The sequence below is a fragment of the Oncorhynchus clarkii genome, chromosome 10, assembly GCF_045791955.1.
Source record: "Oncorhynchus clarkii lewisi isolate Uvic-CL-2024 chromosome 10, UVic_Ocla_1.0, whole genome shotgun sequence".
NCBI lineage: Eukaryota > Metazoa > Chordata > Actinopteri > Salmoniformes > Salmonidae > Oncorhynchus > Oncorhynchus clarkii.
This window is the reverse complement of record NC_092156.1, coordinates 35,705,857-35,722,601: the sequence shown is the minus strand read 5'-3', so window position 1 is coordinate 35,722,601 and position 16,745 is coordinate 35,705,857. Positions and strand designations below refer to the sequence as shown.

Below are 16,745 nucleotides of genomic sequence, written 5' to 3'. Positions count from 1 at the left end.
TTGAAGTGGGTCTAGGATGTCAGGTAAGGTAGAGGTGATATGATCCTTGCCTAGTCTCTCAAAGCACTTCATGATGACAGAAGTGAGTGCTACGGAGCGATAGTAATTTAGTTCAGTTACCTTTGCTTTCTTGGGTACAGGGTCAGTGGTGGACGTCTTGAAACTGTGGGGACAACAGACTGGGATAGGGAGAGATTGAGTGAATATGTGAGCACTCCACCTCAGTATGATTCAGTGACATCATAGCCAGGTTAAATATATATATATATTTTTAAGTATGATGGTGGTGCGGCACTATAGTTATAAAGCCACCAGGTGGCATCAGATGATTCAGATAGTAAACAGTGAAACCTGATGAGACAGAGGAGTAGTTACCCAGAGCAGTCACGCTTGACAAGCTGTAGATGTCGACAGTGAATTATTGATGTGTTTCAATGGCACCTTCAATGGTCCCCAATTATTTAACCCACACATTAGGCACTCGAGCAGAGTTTCACCTCTTTACCTCGATGGGGTTCTCGCTCTCTCTGAAATAACCATCCCTACAGGTTAGAAATATGGGTTTGAGATTGAGAAGCAATACCTTATAGTGAAATAACGTTCACGTATGCAGTGTGTACAAATATACTTTGTTTTAATATCACAAATAAATCTCCTGTCACAGAATGACAGCTAAATAGGCAATACAATTATAATAGAACAAGCACGCAGTGAGATCTTCCTGTGCATTTTGCTCCATGATTAGGGAAGTGGTGTGTTCACTCACACATGCACACAGAGAATCACAGGAGGTCTGGACAATTTTACGATATTTAATTTATTAACTATGATACAGATCACATAAGGCCTTCATCTTCATTACACCATTCTCAGTCAGACAAATTCCATGGTTTGCTGTAGATGCACAGTTCTTCATCTTTCACTTGTTTTAAGCTACTGTATTTCACTTTCATTGTTCTCACACTAATTTCATGTTTTAAAATAATGAAAATGGTTGAACCTTCTCCCTTGGTGTGTTCTTAAATCATGCACTAAACTGAAGTGGCCTTAAACCATTCACAAAATTGTAAAAATTGACTTTCAATCATTGAAATACACACAAAAAATGTTTTCTACCATTGACTAAAGGGCAAAGTGTTAGACCCCCTAACATAGAAATAAACAACCATTTTACTATAGTAGAATCTCTTCTTTTTCTCTCCCATTTCCCAGCAGATCTGTCAGAGTTGTGTAGAAAATGAAGTGATGCAGCCACGTAGGTCCTCTGAGCCAAAGACACATTCTACTGGGACAGTTTGTTTTCCTATCCATCTCCCATCTGATCTTTTGTGCGTCTGGTAATACTGTACTGCACTGCCCTGGACTGGGTGAGGAGTCACTGCAGCGTTAGTCCATCAATCAGAGATAACTGCCTCCCACAGCAGGAAAACCCCAAAGATAAGTACCAGAGAGTGATCCCAAGTATTCATTAGTTGACCCTCATTACAACCAATAGTTTTGACTGATCTGTTCTGAACTGGCAGCATGAGCAACATCCAAGATGGCTGACATCGAGTGCAGCCATGCCTCCTGGCCAATCCTCCATCATCCCCAGAAGATGCCAGTGGCACTCCTCTCATGGGGCAACATTCATCTGATAGAAGAATCCAGAATATAGTAGGAGTATTCATTCAACTACTTTACATTGACTGCATGTTTGTTTTCTACAAGAGAGAGGACAGTTAAACACCAACCCCATAGTATACTGGAGCTACAGTAGTTACTCTTGCTTTGTTGACATTCCTGAGCATGAGTCCAGACACACGTGCTCCATCTCTATAGGATATACTATACTGTTATTACTGTACTGTAGTTAATTGCAGTGGCAGTGTTTTCTGTATGCACACCGTGCCTCAGTTTAAGGTCCTTAATATTAGATGAGTACAAAGAGCTCAATTGGCTAGATACCCACAGCAACATATCCAGCAACCTATCATTTTGCAATAGGGCAGTGGTTTCCATGGCCACCAGATAGCACAGTGGAACAGACACAGTACGTGTAGAGGCCTGGCCTGGTATTTTGATTTATTTTACCTTCATTTATTTAAGAACAAATTCTTATTTTCAATGACAGCCTAGGAACAGTGGGTTAACTGCCTTGTTTGTTCATGGGCAGAACGACAGATTTTTACCTTGTCAGCTCGAGGCTACCTGCCACCCCCAGTATGACTAACCTCACCCTTGTCATGCTACTGTCTGATGTTACTGTCAATCATTCCCATAATCAATCTTCAATGTGGCCAATTTAATCATCAACCCCTAACTTATGGAGTGGATCTGACATCTCAACCAAGAGCATTCCTCTCCTGGATCCTAAAGGGTCTGATTAACTGACCCTGGCTCAAACTCACCTTCCTAAACACTACCACTCAAACCAGGTGGCTTCCTTAGTCAAAACATCAGTAAAGCAACAGCAGTCCTAAAAAGAGGGGAAACTCCAGGCTATTCAAACCTGCATGCTCAGAACTATTTATAACATGGCTAAAAGGAATATGAAACCAATATTAATGGTTGGGTTTTCCATGGGGTTATAAAGTGAGCCCTGAATCCTCTAAAGGAACACATATAATAACAGGATTGTGTTAACGAGTCTCTTTACTACTGCCACGCCCACCCGGACATTAAAACAAACTAGTCAATTGATCAAGGTTGCATTTCATGGAACTTAACACTACAATTTAAAAGTGCTTCAGATAAGTATGAGGATACAAAAACAGGGTTTGGATGTAAACAACGTTTTGATCTGCAAAGGACCCTTCAGAGAGGCAATGGGTATGGTTCCTTGAGCTGTGAACTCAACACACTAAAACATTCTGACCTAACAAACCCCTTTTAAAAACAAAACCCCTACAACATTCTGACCATTAAAGTGCATCCCTGGATGTCCCCACCCCAACCCCTAGCAGGGGCCCTACAGGCAGACAGGGAGGCTCCCCTCACGGCTGTGTGTACGTTACCAACTACAGCCCTGAGAGAGGCACAGTCCATACATCCAGTGGCTACTTTCATTAACAAACAGAACATTTAAAAACTATTATTCACAAATAAAAACATGGTGATGGGCACAAATCATATCTTCCAGCTTGACATGGAGGCTTGGACTTTTTTAAAATCATAGTGTATTGTTAGGGTAAGAACGGTTGGTTGGCAGAGAGATGCTTACTGTAACAATGACACCCACTCTGTTCTGCCCCCAGCCCCCCTGTGAGTGAGTCGTAGGTAGAGTCAGGTTATCAGGGGCTATAGGGGGTGGAGTGGACGGGTCAGCATGGTGATCTGCATTGGCACACAGGTGACAGGGACGGGTCAGCATGGTGATCTGCATTGGCACACAGGTGACAGGGATGGGTCAGCATGGTGATCTGCATTGGCACACAGGTGACAGGGACGGGTCAGCATGGTGATCTGCATTGGCACACAGGTGACAGGGACGGGTCAGCATGGTGATCTGCATTGGCACACAGGTGACAGGGACGGGTCAGCATGGTGATCTGCATTGGCACACAGGTGACAGGGACAGGTCAGCATGGTGATCTGCATTGGCACACAGGTGACAGGGACAGGTCAGCATGGTGATCTGCATTGGCACACAGGTGACAGGGGCGGGGCAGCAGGACGCTGTTCACAAGTGGCAAGTTTATTTGTCAAACACTCCTCGTCTCCTCTCTCTGTTAACATGTTATTATCGACGACCGAACAATGTACTATCAGTATGTATGTTTTGGTGTGTGTGTGTGTGTGTAAGTGACTAAGGTCCAGCATCATCAGATCAGGGGTGCAGCAGCATCAGATCAGGGGTGCAGCAGCATCAGATCAGGGGTGCAGCATCTGTTCCCTTCTCAGTGTCTCTCACAGTGTCTCTTGCTCGGTGGGGGTATGGTGGGGGTGTTGGTGGAGGGGGGTCAGGAGGGACTGCAGGGGAGACTGGGGGGTGGTGGGGGGTGACTGCTGCAGGGGGCTGAAGTGCGTGGCGGTGGAGGGAGGGGAGGAGTGGTAGCAGGAATAGGCAGAGCCCCCGGTGAGGGTGGTGGTGGGGGAGGCACGGAGGCCAGCCAGGCCAGTGGGGGAGTCCAGGAGGGGCTGGTTGTAGAAGAAGAAAGCACACTGGTGGATGAAGGTCTCAATGATTGTCTGGTAGGTCCGCGTGGCCGTCAGGGCGTCCATGGTGGTGAAGTCTGGCCGCATCAGAGTGGGCCAGAAACAGATGGACAGATTCTCACTGGTCATCAGGTTCTGTCTGCTCAGCTGGCTCACCCTGGGAGAGACAACACAATACACCTCCATCAACAACAGCATGACAACAGCTACTAGTGTAATAACATTATTACACAGGTGTAAGAGCTACTTGATGATACATGTTACAAAAAATGCAAATGGTTTCAGTCAGGGCCAAGGTCATAGAATGGAACAGTTAGCCAGTCTGATCTGCACTCACTTGTGTAAGTGGCTCATGACAAATCTGAAGACGTCATAGTTCTCCCTGGGGAACCTCCTCAGTACATCCTTCATGGTGTACAGCCTCTGTTCCCTGTCGTTGATCTCTGCGCACACACACACACACACACACACACACACACACACACACACACACACACACACACACACACACACACACACACACACACACACACACACACACACACACACACACACACACACACACACACACACACACAGGAGGGAGGGAAGGGGTCAACACTATGACTCATATGTTATCAACACTGTTACTCCATCTGTTACTCCATATGCAGCACTACATACACACGCTATATATACACACACAAGAGTATGTGGCCACCCCTTCAAATGATTGGATTCGGCTATTTCAGCCACACAGCCAGGCAGTCTCCATAGACAAATGTTTGGCAGTAGAATAGCCTTACTGAAGAGCTCAGTGACTTAGCACCGTCATACGTCATTTCCAACAAGTCATTTCGTCACATTTCTGCCCTGCTAGAGCTGCCCCGGTCAACTGTAAGTGCTGCTATTGTGAAGTGGAAATGTCTAGGAGCAGCAACTGTTTAGCCGCGAAATGGTAGGCCACACACGCTCACAGAACGGGACCGCAGAGTGCTGAAGCGCCTAACATGTAAAAATAATCTGTCCTCGGTTGCAACACTCACTACGGAGTTCCAAACTGACCCTGGAAGCAACATCTGCACAAGAACGGTTCGTTGGGAGCTTCATGAAAGTACGATCTTTGTCCCCATGTGCAGTTACAAACCGAATGCCAAGTGTCGGCTGGAGTGGTGTAAAGCTCGACGCCATTATACTCCGGAGCAGTAGAAACGCGTTCTCTGGAGTGATGAATCATGCTTCGCCATCTGACAGTCCGACCGACTAATCTGGGTTTGGCGAATGCCAGGAGAACACTTCCTGCCCCAATATATAGTGCCAACTGTACACTTTGGTGGAGGAAGAATAATGGTCTGGGGCTGTTTATCATGGTTCAGGATAAGCCCCTTAGTTCTACTGAAGGGAAATATAATGACATTCTGGTTTGTCGAGATCGGTGTGGAACAACTTGACTGGTTTGCACAGAGCCCTGATATCAACCCCATCAAACACCTTTGGGATGAATTGGAACGCAGACTGTGAGCCAGGCCTAATCGCCCAACATCAGTGCCCGACCTCACTAATGCTCTTGTGGCTGAATGGAAGCATGTCCCCACAGCAATGTTCCAACATCTAGTGGAAAGCCTTCCCAGAAGAGGGGAGGCTGTTGCAGCAGCAAAGAGGGACCAACTCCATATTATTGCCCATGATTTTCAACAAGCAGATGTTCAACAAGCAGGTGTCCACATACTTTTGGTCATGTAGTGTACATACCTACATACATATTAGTATACAGACAGTTAAAGTCGGAAGTTTACATACACTTAGGTTGGAGTCATTAAAACTCGTTTTTCAACCACTCCACAAATGTCCTGTTAACAAACTATAGTTTTGGCACATCGGTTAGGACATCTACTTTGTGCATGACACAAGTAATCTTTCCAACAATTGTTTACAGACAGATTATTTCACTGTATCACAATTTCAGTGGGCCAGAAGTTTACATACACTAAGTTGACTGTGCCTTTAAACAGCTTGGAAAATTCCATAAAATGATGTCATGGCTTTAGAAGATTCTGATAGGCTAATTGACATCATTTGAGTCAATTGGAGGTGTACCCGTGGATGTATTTCAAGGCCTACCTTCAAACTCTGTGCCTCTTTGCTTAACATCATGGGAAAATCAAAATAAATCAGCCAAGACCTCAGAAAAAATTGCAGACCTCCACAAGTCTGGTTCATCCTTGGGAGCAATTTCCAAACGCCTGAAGGTACCACGTTCATCTGTACAAACAATAGTATGCAAGTATAAACACCATGGGACCACACAGCCGTCATACCGCTCAGGAAGGAGACGCATTCTGTCTCCTAGAGATGAACATACTATGGTGCGAAAAGAGCAAATCAATTCCAGAACAACAGCAAAGGACCTTGTGAAGATGCTGGAGGAAACAGGTACAAAAGTATCTATATCCACAGTAAAACGAGTCCTATAGCGACATAACCTGAAAGGCCGCTCAGCAAGGAAGAAGCCACTGCTCCAAACCCGCCATAAAAAAGCCAGACTTCGGTTTGTAACTGCACATGGGGACAAAGATCGTACTTTTGGGAGAAATGTCCTCTGGTCTGATGAAACAAAAAATATAACTGTTTGGTCATAATGACCATCGTTATGTTTGGAGGAAAAAGGGAGAGGCTTGCAAGCCGAAGAACACCAACCCAACCATGATGCACAGGGGTGGCAGCATCATGTTGTGGGGTAGCTTTGCTGCAGGAGGGGCTGGTGCACTTCACAAAATAGATGGCATCATGAGGCAGGAAAATTATGTGGATATATTGAAGCAACATCTCAAGACATCAGTCAGGAAGTTAAAGCTTGGTCGCAAATGGGTCTTCCAAATGGACAATGAACCCAAGCACACTTCCAAAGTTGTGGCAAAATGGCTTAAGGGCAACAAGGTATTGGGAGTGGCCATCACAAAGCCCTGACCTCAATCCTATAGAACATTTGTGGGCAGAACTGAAAAAGCGTGTGTGAGCAAGGAGGCCTACAAACCTGACTAAGTTACACCAGCTCTGTCAGGAGGAATGGGCCATAATTCACCCAGCTTATTGTGGGAAGCTTGTGGAAGGATACCCGAAACACTTGACCCAAGTTAAACCATTTAAAGGCAATGCTACCAAATACTAATTGAGTGTATGTAAACTTCTGACCCACTGGGAATGTGATGAAAGAAATAAAAGCTGAAATAAAATCACTCTCTACTATTATTCTGACATTTCACATTCTTAAAATAAAGTGGTGATCCTAACTGACCTAAGACAGGGAATTCTTACTAGGATTAAATGTCAGGAATTGTATAAAACTGAGTTTAAATGTATTTGGCTAAGGTGTATGTAAACTTCTGCGACTTCAACTGTATATCCTTATCCCACCCCTCTATGAGAGGTCCTCCCCAAACCCTTAGCCTGTAATAACCTGATACTTTCACAAGCACAAGAATCTCACCATGCTCCATGTCTTTCTGAACCCTCCAGAACCCCAGTACCCCCATCCCTAACCCCAGCCAGCTCCATGTCTTTCTGAACCCCCCAGAACCCCTGTACCCCCACCCAGAACCCCAGCTACCTCCATGTCTTACTGAACCCTCCAGAACCCCAAAACCACTCCTTAACCCCAACCAGCTCTGTGTCTTACTGAACCCTCCAGAACCCCAAAACCACTCCTTAACCCCAGCCAGCTCCATGTCTTACTGAAGGCCTCAAGCAGCTCCACCTGCAGGATGCAGGGCACCAGGGGCTCTGGCAGCTCAGAGAAAAAGGCCTTCAGAGCCCCAGCCACCGTGTTGATGGCAAAGTCCTTCTCCACCAGGTCCAGCCCATGGTCTAGAGGGGGAGAGAGGTAGAGAGGGAGATAAAGAGGGAAGAAGAGACGTAAAGGAAAGTGAGATGTAGAAGAAGAAAATAAAGAGGAGAGAGAGAGAAGAAGAGGGAGGTGAGGAGAAGGGAGAGAAAAATAGATAGAGGGAGGAGAAGGAGAGAGGGGAAAGAGAAAATAATAGGGATAGTGTGTCAGAGGTCGTCATTTTGTCACTGTTCTAAATATATTTAGTTTACGTCATCATTTCCTCTGCAGCTCATGTGTCTATATATTGATTAGCCACATAACTAATCAGGGTTAGTCCAGGTACTGGGGACAGACAGTGTGGCAAGTACAGTCGATCCCTCTGTGGGTCTGGTACATTGTTTTAGACCAGACAGACATGACTGGGTACAGCAACTCACCCTGGTCAAACTGCCTCTGCATACTCTCCATCTCACACTTGTTCCCGCTCACCCTGTAGAGCCCCTCTGTGTTGAGACCTGCAGAGAGACAGAGATGGAAACCACCATCTGCATTATGTCACCAACCATTTCCAGTAAAGTCAATGAGGACACTTCTGCAGTACAGTACAGGATACTTCTGCAGTACAGTACAGGACACTGCTGCAGTACAGTACAGGACACTGCTGCAGCACAGTACAGGACACTGCTGCAGCACAGTACAGGACACTGCTGCAGCACAGTACAGGACACTGCTGTAGCACAGTACAGGACACTGCTGTAGCACAGGACACTGCTGCAGCACAGTACAGGACACTGCTGCAGTACATTACAGGAGACTGCTGCAGCACAGTACAGGACACTGCTGCAGTACAGTACAAGACACTGCTGCAGCACAGTACAGGACACTGATGCAGCACAGTACAGGACACTGCGGCAGCACAGTACAGGACACTGCTGCAGCACAGTACAGGAGACTGCTGCAGCACAGTACAGGACACTGCTGCAGTACAGTACAGGACACTGCTGCAGTACAGTACAGGACACTGCTGCAGCACAGTACAGGACACTGCTGCAGCACAGTACAGGACACTGCTGCAGCACAGTACAGGACACTGCTGCAGTACAGTACAGGACACTGCTGCAGCACAGTACAGGACACTGCTGCAGCACAGTACAGGACACTGCTGCAGTACAACAGTTGATCATTGGCTACATTTGCTGTAGTGTAGTTATTTTTCTTCTATTTACATTTAATAAGCCAAGAAGAACTAACACCCTCACCCAGAACGACTTAAAGTATATCATATTGAAATTACACAACCACATAATGTGAGTATTGTAAGGAAAAACAATCACAGTGCAACAATAAGACATTACACAGTTTAATCCTTCAGCAACACAGATTTACCTCAGAATAAACTTATTATCAATGAATAATATTCTTTGTATGTTTTGCACAGCATCCAAGTCAAATAACATAATGAATCAGACAAATATACACATGAACAAACACAGGGGAGAAGAGGAGAAAGAAAATAGTGACCCACCTGTGGTCTCAATAAAGCGAACACACTTGTCAATGAAGAGTGGGATAGGTCTGTCTGGGGACACCACGTTGACCAGGGGCACCCCGAAGTAGCTGCTCTCCAGGGGCTTGGGAATAGAGGACCGAGGCTTTGGTCTGGTTTTCTGCAGAGAAACACAGGAATGTTGACATTGTTAATGACCACAGACGTCTACATTAGATTTTTGTACATTATGTCAACACTATGTTTATTCAGCTTGTCAGCTGCAAGATTTGCCTTTATGTATTCAGCATCAGAATCAACAGCTGTCATTTCAAGTGTCTGAGTAACTCTGAAATAGAGGCTGCTTTCTTCTTAAAATTCCAACACACTTTGGAATTTCACATGAATAACTTACTTTCTATGAATAGCATATTAGCATGGAGGAACAGTTGAGTGACACAATCAAGCAATTACCCACCAAAAAAAGTTTTTAAAAGTAAAGAGATTACATGGAAAATCATATTAACCATGTTGTCATTACTTAACCACGTTTATCGTATCAAAGCTGGCCAATTACCTACAATTGAAAGAGAATAGGCTTTCAAGCCTGAAAAGAATAGTGTTTACGCATTAGCAGTTAAGGGGAGACTACTAACTGAAGCAACACATACCTTGGCAGTTCGCCGCAGGCTCTTCAGAATGTTCCTCTTCTTGGGGTCCTCTCCCTCCTCATTGATGATGTCTCCTTTCAGGGTTCCGAAATCATCCTCCTTGGTTTTTGGCAGAGCCCCCATCTCGTCTTCGCTGCCAATGAAGCTGGTGCGGAAGCTGCTGAACTTGCCCAGGCGTTTAGAGCGGTCGCGGTAGAGCCGTGGCTTTACCCCCGCCGCCGAGAACTTCCTGCGGCGCTCCAGGGAGCTGCTGTCCGCCTCACTGTCTGAGCCGTTCCCGTTGGCGTGCATCCGATTGGCATTGCGGATGGTAATAATCTTGCCCTGCGTGCTGTCATGGGGCACAGAGTAGATGATCTCCTCGTTGCTGGGCCGGGGCTTGGACACAGCATCCATGGGCTCTGCATAGTCCGAGGGGTCGTAACCTCCGTCCCCACCTGGCACCCATGTCACAGCGGAGGGCAGGGAGCGACGGTGACCCATGGTGTCTGTGTTGTAGGGGTTTCTGCCCACCTTCCGGAAGTCAAAGGTCACAGAGGGCTTGGGTCTCACCTGGGGCGGGGCTTTGCTATTGAGCTTGCTCTCAAAGGAGCTGATGTCAGAGATGACAGAGACATCGCTGGAGTCCAGGTCAGGCAGGTTGAGGCTCCCACCATGGGAGGTGAGTGTGCCGTCGTAGTAAGGTGGGGAGGGCTCCACGTCATCCATGTCAGAGTCTAGGAACATAGTGCCAGTGCTGGGTGAGCTACAGCGAGGGGAGTAGGCAGTCTCGTTAATGCAGGCCTCAGCCACGTTGTCATACATGTGAGTGGCCTCCACGATGTTGCGTTTCTCCACCACCTCCATCAGGAAGGGATGAAACATCTCCATCCTGTGCAGGCCACCCACCACCCCTCCTGACCCACACACTACACTGTTGAACCTGCCCTCTATCTCTTGGGCCAGCTCCTCTCCCTGGACCAGCTGCTCTCTGGCAGACTCACTTTCTGTGAGCTCCACCTGGCTCTCCCCCACAGCCAGCAGCTGAACAGGAATGATGTCCTGGACCTCACATAGGAAGGCACACAGGGTCTCCAGAGAGGCCTTGCGGCGGGCTGAGTACACAGCGATGTAGCCATGCACTAATCTGCTCTTCCTCAGGGAGAAGGAGGCGTGGTAGGAAAGGAGAGAGAGCTCAATCACCTGTTTGTGAGGTCCCACTGTCTGCTCCAGTATCACCGAGGTGCCACTGTTGGATGTTGGCCTGCAGTGCTGAGGCAGTAGGAAGGGAGAGAGGAGCTGTTCCACGTCATAGTTGTCTCCACACATCAAGCACATGACGATGCGGATGTCTGCCTCTGGGCTGGGCTGGTGAGGAGAGTCTCTGGGACCTGGAGTTTGAGGGGGCAGAGGTGGGGAGCAGCTACTGAAAGATGAGCTCCTTCTAGAGTCCAGAAGACCTCTCAATACTTGGTTGATCTGACTCTCATTCACATTGTGCCCATAGCCCACACCAGGTGAAGCTGGGTCGAGGAAGCTACACTGCAATCTCCTTGCTACCTGTTGTCCCTGTGTTATCAGACCTAATGCAGTTTCTCCCCCAATATCTGCATAGGTCCCTACACCCCTTTTAGTAACCAAGAGCAGAGATGTTAAAAGCTGAGCTATATGGCTGTCCCTTCTACCGATTGTTGACTCCCGCAACCTTTCAATGCTTTCTACGACGTAGGTTAGGGACTCTTTTGAGTTGTACAGACACAGGCACCCATGGGGTGTGAAGGTGGGAGTGTGGAAGGAGTTAACAGGAAGTCGTACATTGCCCTCGATAGGTCGCAGGGTGAGCTCATACATCTTCCCATCCAACACATACCGGTCGTCATTGGTACAGAGAGCTCTGATCTCATTGGCAAACTCCCTAGCCAGTCCGTCTTTGCCCAATATCACAAGGTTGATGCGGTCCGCTTTAATATCCCCAAAATAAGACTTCACGTTGAAGAATGGGTAGCATGTTGGGAAGCGTGAGGCCAGGAGCTGCTCTATCCTGAAGTCTCCACACTGTGGGCTGCTGGGACAGGTCTCCTTGGTGGGGTGGTAGACAAAGTGAATATGCTTCAATACCAGAGCATCTCTCTCAGCTGGAAGCTTCTGCAAGACTTTGAACCGCTGCTCCTCCCCTAAAACCTCCTGGATGGCCCCCATCTTCTCCTTGCTGGGCTTTGCGTCCACCTCCAGCTCATAGAAGAGCTCGGAATACTCCAGCAGAAGCTCCTGGAAGTCCTCTTTAGCGTGGCCGATGATCTCTTTCTGATGGCGGTTGTAGAGGTCCAGGTACTCTGATTCCTCCAACCATTGGTAGAAGTCTTCATTCATGATGAAGCTGCGGGCCTCTTCCCAGGGCTTGCCAGGCGTGACAAAGGGAGAACAGGCCAACTTGTGCTTGAACTCCTGCCTCATCTCAGCCCGCTTGCACTCATTCCTCAGGTGCTCCAGGTGGGCGTCGAAAATGTCCTCGGCTGGTAACGTTTCCAGCAGGTCTGAGGGGATACGCTCATCCTCCATGTTGTCTATGTGAGACGTGTCCTCCCATGGAGAGTCCTCCAGAACTACAAACCAGTGGGCAAAGTGCTGCTTGGACTCCAGGACCTTCTGAACCCCAGACCAGCTCAGCTGGTCGATCTCATCCAGGTCAGGCACCAGGGAGCTAAGTGCTAGAGGAAGAGTGCTCAGATAGATTTTCCGACGTCTCTCAATGTGCTCCTGTTTCAGACGGTACACAAGCTGCTGGAAGAGCTTCTTGCATTTTGCTGTACCCTCCAGAAAGACGTATTCATTGAACTCTGAAGAGGTGTGCATGCGTCTGCTGGTGTTAAGCCAGGTCTCGTTGTGGTTCTTCACTATGCGGTTGACTAACCATTCGTATCGGTCTTTAGCCAAGGCTATCTGCTGACTCTGAAGCTTGAGGGCCTCAAAGTAAGGAATGATCTTGGGCTTGCCCCTGCTCTTATCAATGAGTTGCACCAAAGTAAGGAAGGCTAGGTCAACATTGATGTTAGAGCGTGCAGATGTCTCCACTACTGGAAGACTCTTTTTAGTGATGGCAAAGGTGTGAGAATCTTTGATGTAGCGTTCAACCCCCTCATCACACTTGGTTAAGACCAGCACAATGGGCTTCTTTGTTTTGCTCAGATGACCGTAAAGGTTTGTGACAAACTTCAACTGGTCGTCAAAGTTGCGGTTCATCCCCCTACTGACGTCCATACAGAGCACGAACCCGTCAGCCTGTATCTTGCCCTCGGGCATCTGCTTCTGCTCAAAGTCCTGCTCCAGCCCCAGCTGGTCCGTGCAGAAGTACATCAGCTTCTCTGCAGAGGCCAGCTTGGTGGAGGCCGCCCTCTTGGTGTAGGGCTGCATGGCAGTGCTGCGGTGTGGCTGGAACGTCTGGTCATCAATGAACTCTGTCTGCTCCACCACATGCATCCTGCACTCCGGCCCCTCCTCCACCACCCGCCCCACCTCCCCCCAGAACAGGAAATGGTCATTGTTAACCACTCTACCCCCAAAGTCACTGGTGCTCAGCACTGACGTGTGGTCCAGATAGAAGTCATCGGCGCTGGGGCGCACAAAGCGGTTGCACAGACAGGACTTACCCACTCCACACTGGCCCTTCTCTTTCTCAGTTCCTGACAAACCCACCACAATAAGGTTGTATGTGGGTGACTTAACATCTTGCTTTTTCGCCATCATTATCATCAGCTGACACTCATCCTGCCATAATCAGGCACTCGATCAGAGAGTACACTTGGACGTGTGTCCATAAAGTGGCACTGGGGATGAAGTTTAGTTGCCGTTTCCTCTAGTGTGCTACATGTTCTATCAACAACAGTGCAGGGGTGTAGCAAAGACAGAGGCTTCTCTCAGTCATTCCTAATGTAGCTATGACCCTGCCAGACAAAATAAAAGAGCACAAAAATAAGAATTAGCTAAACAAAATCTTACCTTTATGTTAAAAAATAACAAATACTAGTTTGAGGAAAGTTAACCTAATTCCTGCTCTCATCAAAAAAAATAACAGTCAAACACCTTCACAAGAAAAACAGTGGTTAAAAGAAGACAACACTAAGAATAATTTCCCTTCAACTTAATAAGAGAACAGTGAGTAGGGACATTCATTTCTAATCTCATCTCAAGCTGGGCTGGCCTTTTAATAGAACAGCAAATGAGATACACAAAGAAAAAAACTCAATATTCCCTGCAAATAAAGTGAGACCTAAAATACAGTGCCTTCAGAAAAGTATTCATACCCCTTGACTTATTCCACATTGTTGTGTTAGACTGAATTTAAAATGTATTAAATAGATTTTCTTTCCCCCAAACTCATCTACATACAATACCCCATAATGACAAGTTTTTATACATTTGTGCAAATTTATTGAAAATGAAATACAGAAACAACTACTTTACGTATTCACACCCACACTCATATTTGGCAGTGAATACAGCTGTGAGTCTTTCTGGATAAGTCTCTAAGAACTTTGCACAACAGGATTGTACAATATTAGCACATTCTTTTTGAGCTCTGTCAAGTTGGTTGTTGATCATTGCTAGACAGCCATCTTAACGTATATTTTGAAGACAATTTACAGTACCAGTCAAAAGTTTGGACACGCGTACTCATTCACAAGTTTTTATTTTTACTATTTTCTACATTGTAGAATAATAGTGAAGACAAACTATGAAAAACACATGGAATCATGTAGTAGCCCCCCAACAAAAGGGAACCATACATGTGGAGATCCGTTCACCTACTCTTGCTCTCACAAAGACATGGCAGTTGGAACCAAAAATCTCAAATTTGGACTACAGACCAAAGGACAGATTTCCATCAGTCTAATGTCCATTTCTCGTGTTTCTTGGCCCAAGCAACTCTTATTCTTATTGGTGTCCTTTAGTAGTGAAGGCCTGATTCACACAGTCTACTCTGAACAGTTGATGTTTAGATGTGTCTGTTACTTGAACTCTATGAAGCATTTATTTGGGCTGCAATTTACGAGGCTGGTAACTCTAATGAACATATCCTCTACAGCAGAGGTAACTCTGGGTCTTCCTTTCCTGTGGCGGTCCTCGTGAAAGCCAGTTTCATCATAGCGCTTGATGGTTTTTGTGACTGCACTTGGAGAAACTTTCAAAGTTCTTGACATTTTCCGGATTGATTGACCTTCATGTCTTAAAGTAATGATGGTCTGTCACTACTCTTTGCTTATTTGAGCTGTTCTTGCCATAATATGGACTTGGTCTTTTACCAAATAGGGCTATCTTCTGTATACCACCCCTACCTTGTCAAAACACAACTGATGGACGTAAATGCATAACTCTTAGAGCTACTACCCCCCTACTTTTTTTAATTTCCACCTGAAGACATACTCAAATCTAACTACCTGTAGCTCTGGCCCAGAAGCAAGGATATGCATATTCTTGGTACCACTTGAAGAAAACACTCTGAAATTTGTGTAAATGTGAATTGAATGTAGGAGAATATAACACAATAGATCTGGTTTAGATAATACAATGAAAAAAACATAAATTATTTATTTTTATTGTTGTATCATCATCTTTAAAATTAACTAGATAAAACAAACATTCAGATAGGATGATGGGGACAATTTCAGTGGAAAATATAAGAGGGCAAAAGTACTTGTGCAAAGTTTCAGAATGATAACTTCCAAAATGAGTGTGCTACATGACATTTATCATGAAGTCACCCAGGTGTCCCACACAAGTAGCCCAAATGTACCCAAGTGGCCAAATATATACATTTACAACATAACGTAGGTAACTATTTACACACTTTCAATATTTGGAAGACCCTCAGTCCTCTATCAAAACAAATGTATTTATATAGCCCTTCGTACATCAGCGAATATCTCAGAAACCCAGCCTGAAACCCCAAACAGCAAGCAATGCAGGTGTAGAAGCATGGTGGCTAGGAAAAACTCCCTAGAAAGGCCAAAACCTAGGAAGAAACCTAGAGAGGAACCAGGCTATGAGGGGCGGCCTGTCCTCTTCTGGCTGTGCCGGGTGGAGATTATAACAGAACATGGCCGAGATTTTCAAATGTTCATAGATGACCAGCAGGGTCAAATAATAATAATCACAGTAGTTGTAGAGGACGCAACAGGACAGCACCTCTAGAGTAAATATGAACAGTTTAGGGTTCCATTGCCGCAGGCAGAACAGTTGAAACTGGAACAGCAGCAGGGCCAGGTGGACTGGGGACAGCAAGGAGTCATCATGCCAGGTAGTCCTGACGCATGGTCCTAGGGCTCAGGTCCTCCGAGAGAGAGAAAGAGAGAATTAGAAAGAGCATACTTAAATTCACACAGGACACCGGATAAGACAGAAGAAGTACTCCAGATATAACTGACTGACCCTAGCCCCCCGTCACAAACTACTGCAGCATAAATACTGGAGGCTGAGACGGGAGGGGCCAGGAGACACTGTGGCCCCATCCGATGAGACCCCCGGACAGGGCCAAACAGGAAGGATATAACATCACCCACTTTGCCAAAGCTCTACACAATTACACAATATATATATATACCTCAGCAGCACAATATTGTGTAGAGCTTTGGCAAAGTGGGTGAGATATATATATGAACAGTTTAGGGAA

At 46.3% G+C, this 16,745-nt stretch overlaps 1 pseudogene; it reads right to left on the bottom strand.

Annotated features, from left to right (window-relative positions):
• Positions 1-798: 798 nt before the first annotated feature.
• Positions 799-16,371, bottom strand: LOC139418370 (rho GTPase-activating protein 35-like; annotated as a pseudogene).
• Positions 16,372-16,745: the final 374 nt, after the last annotated feature.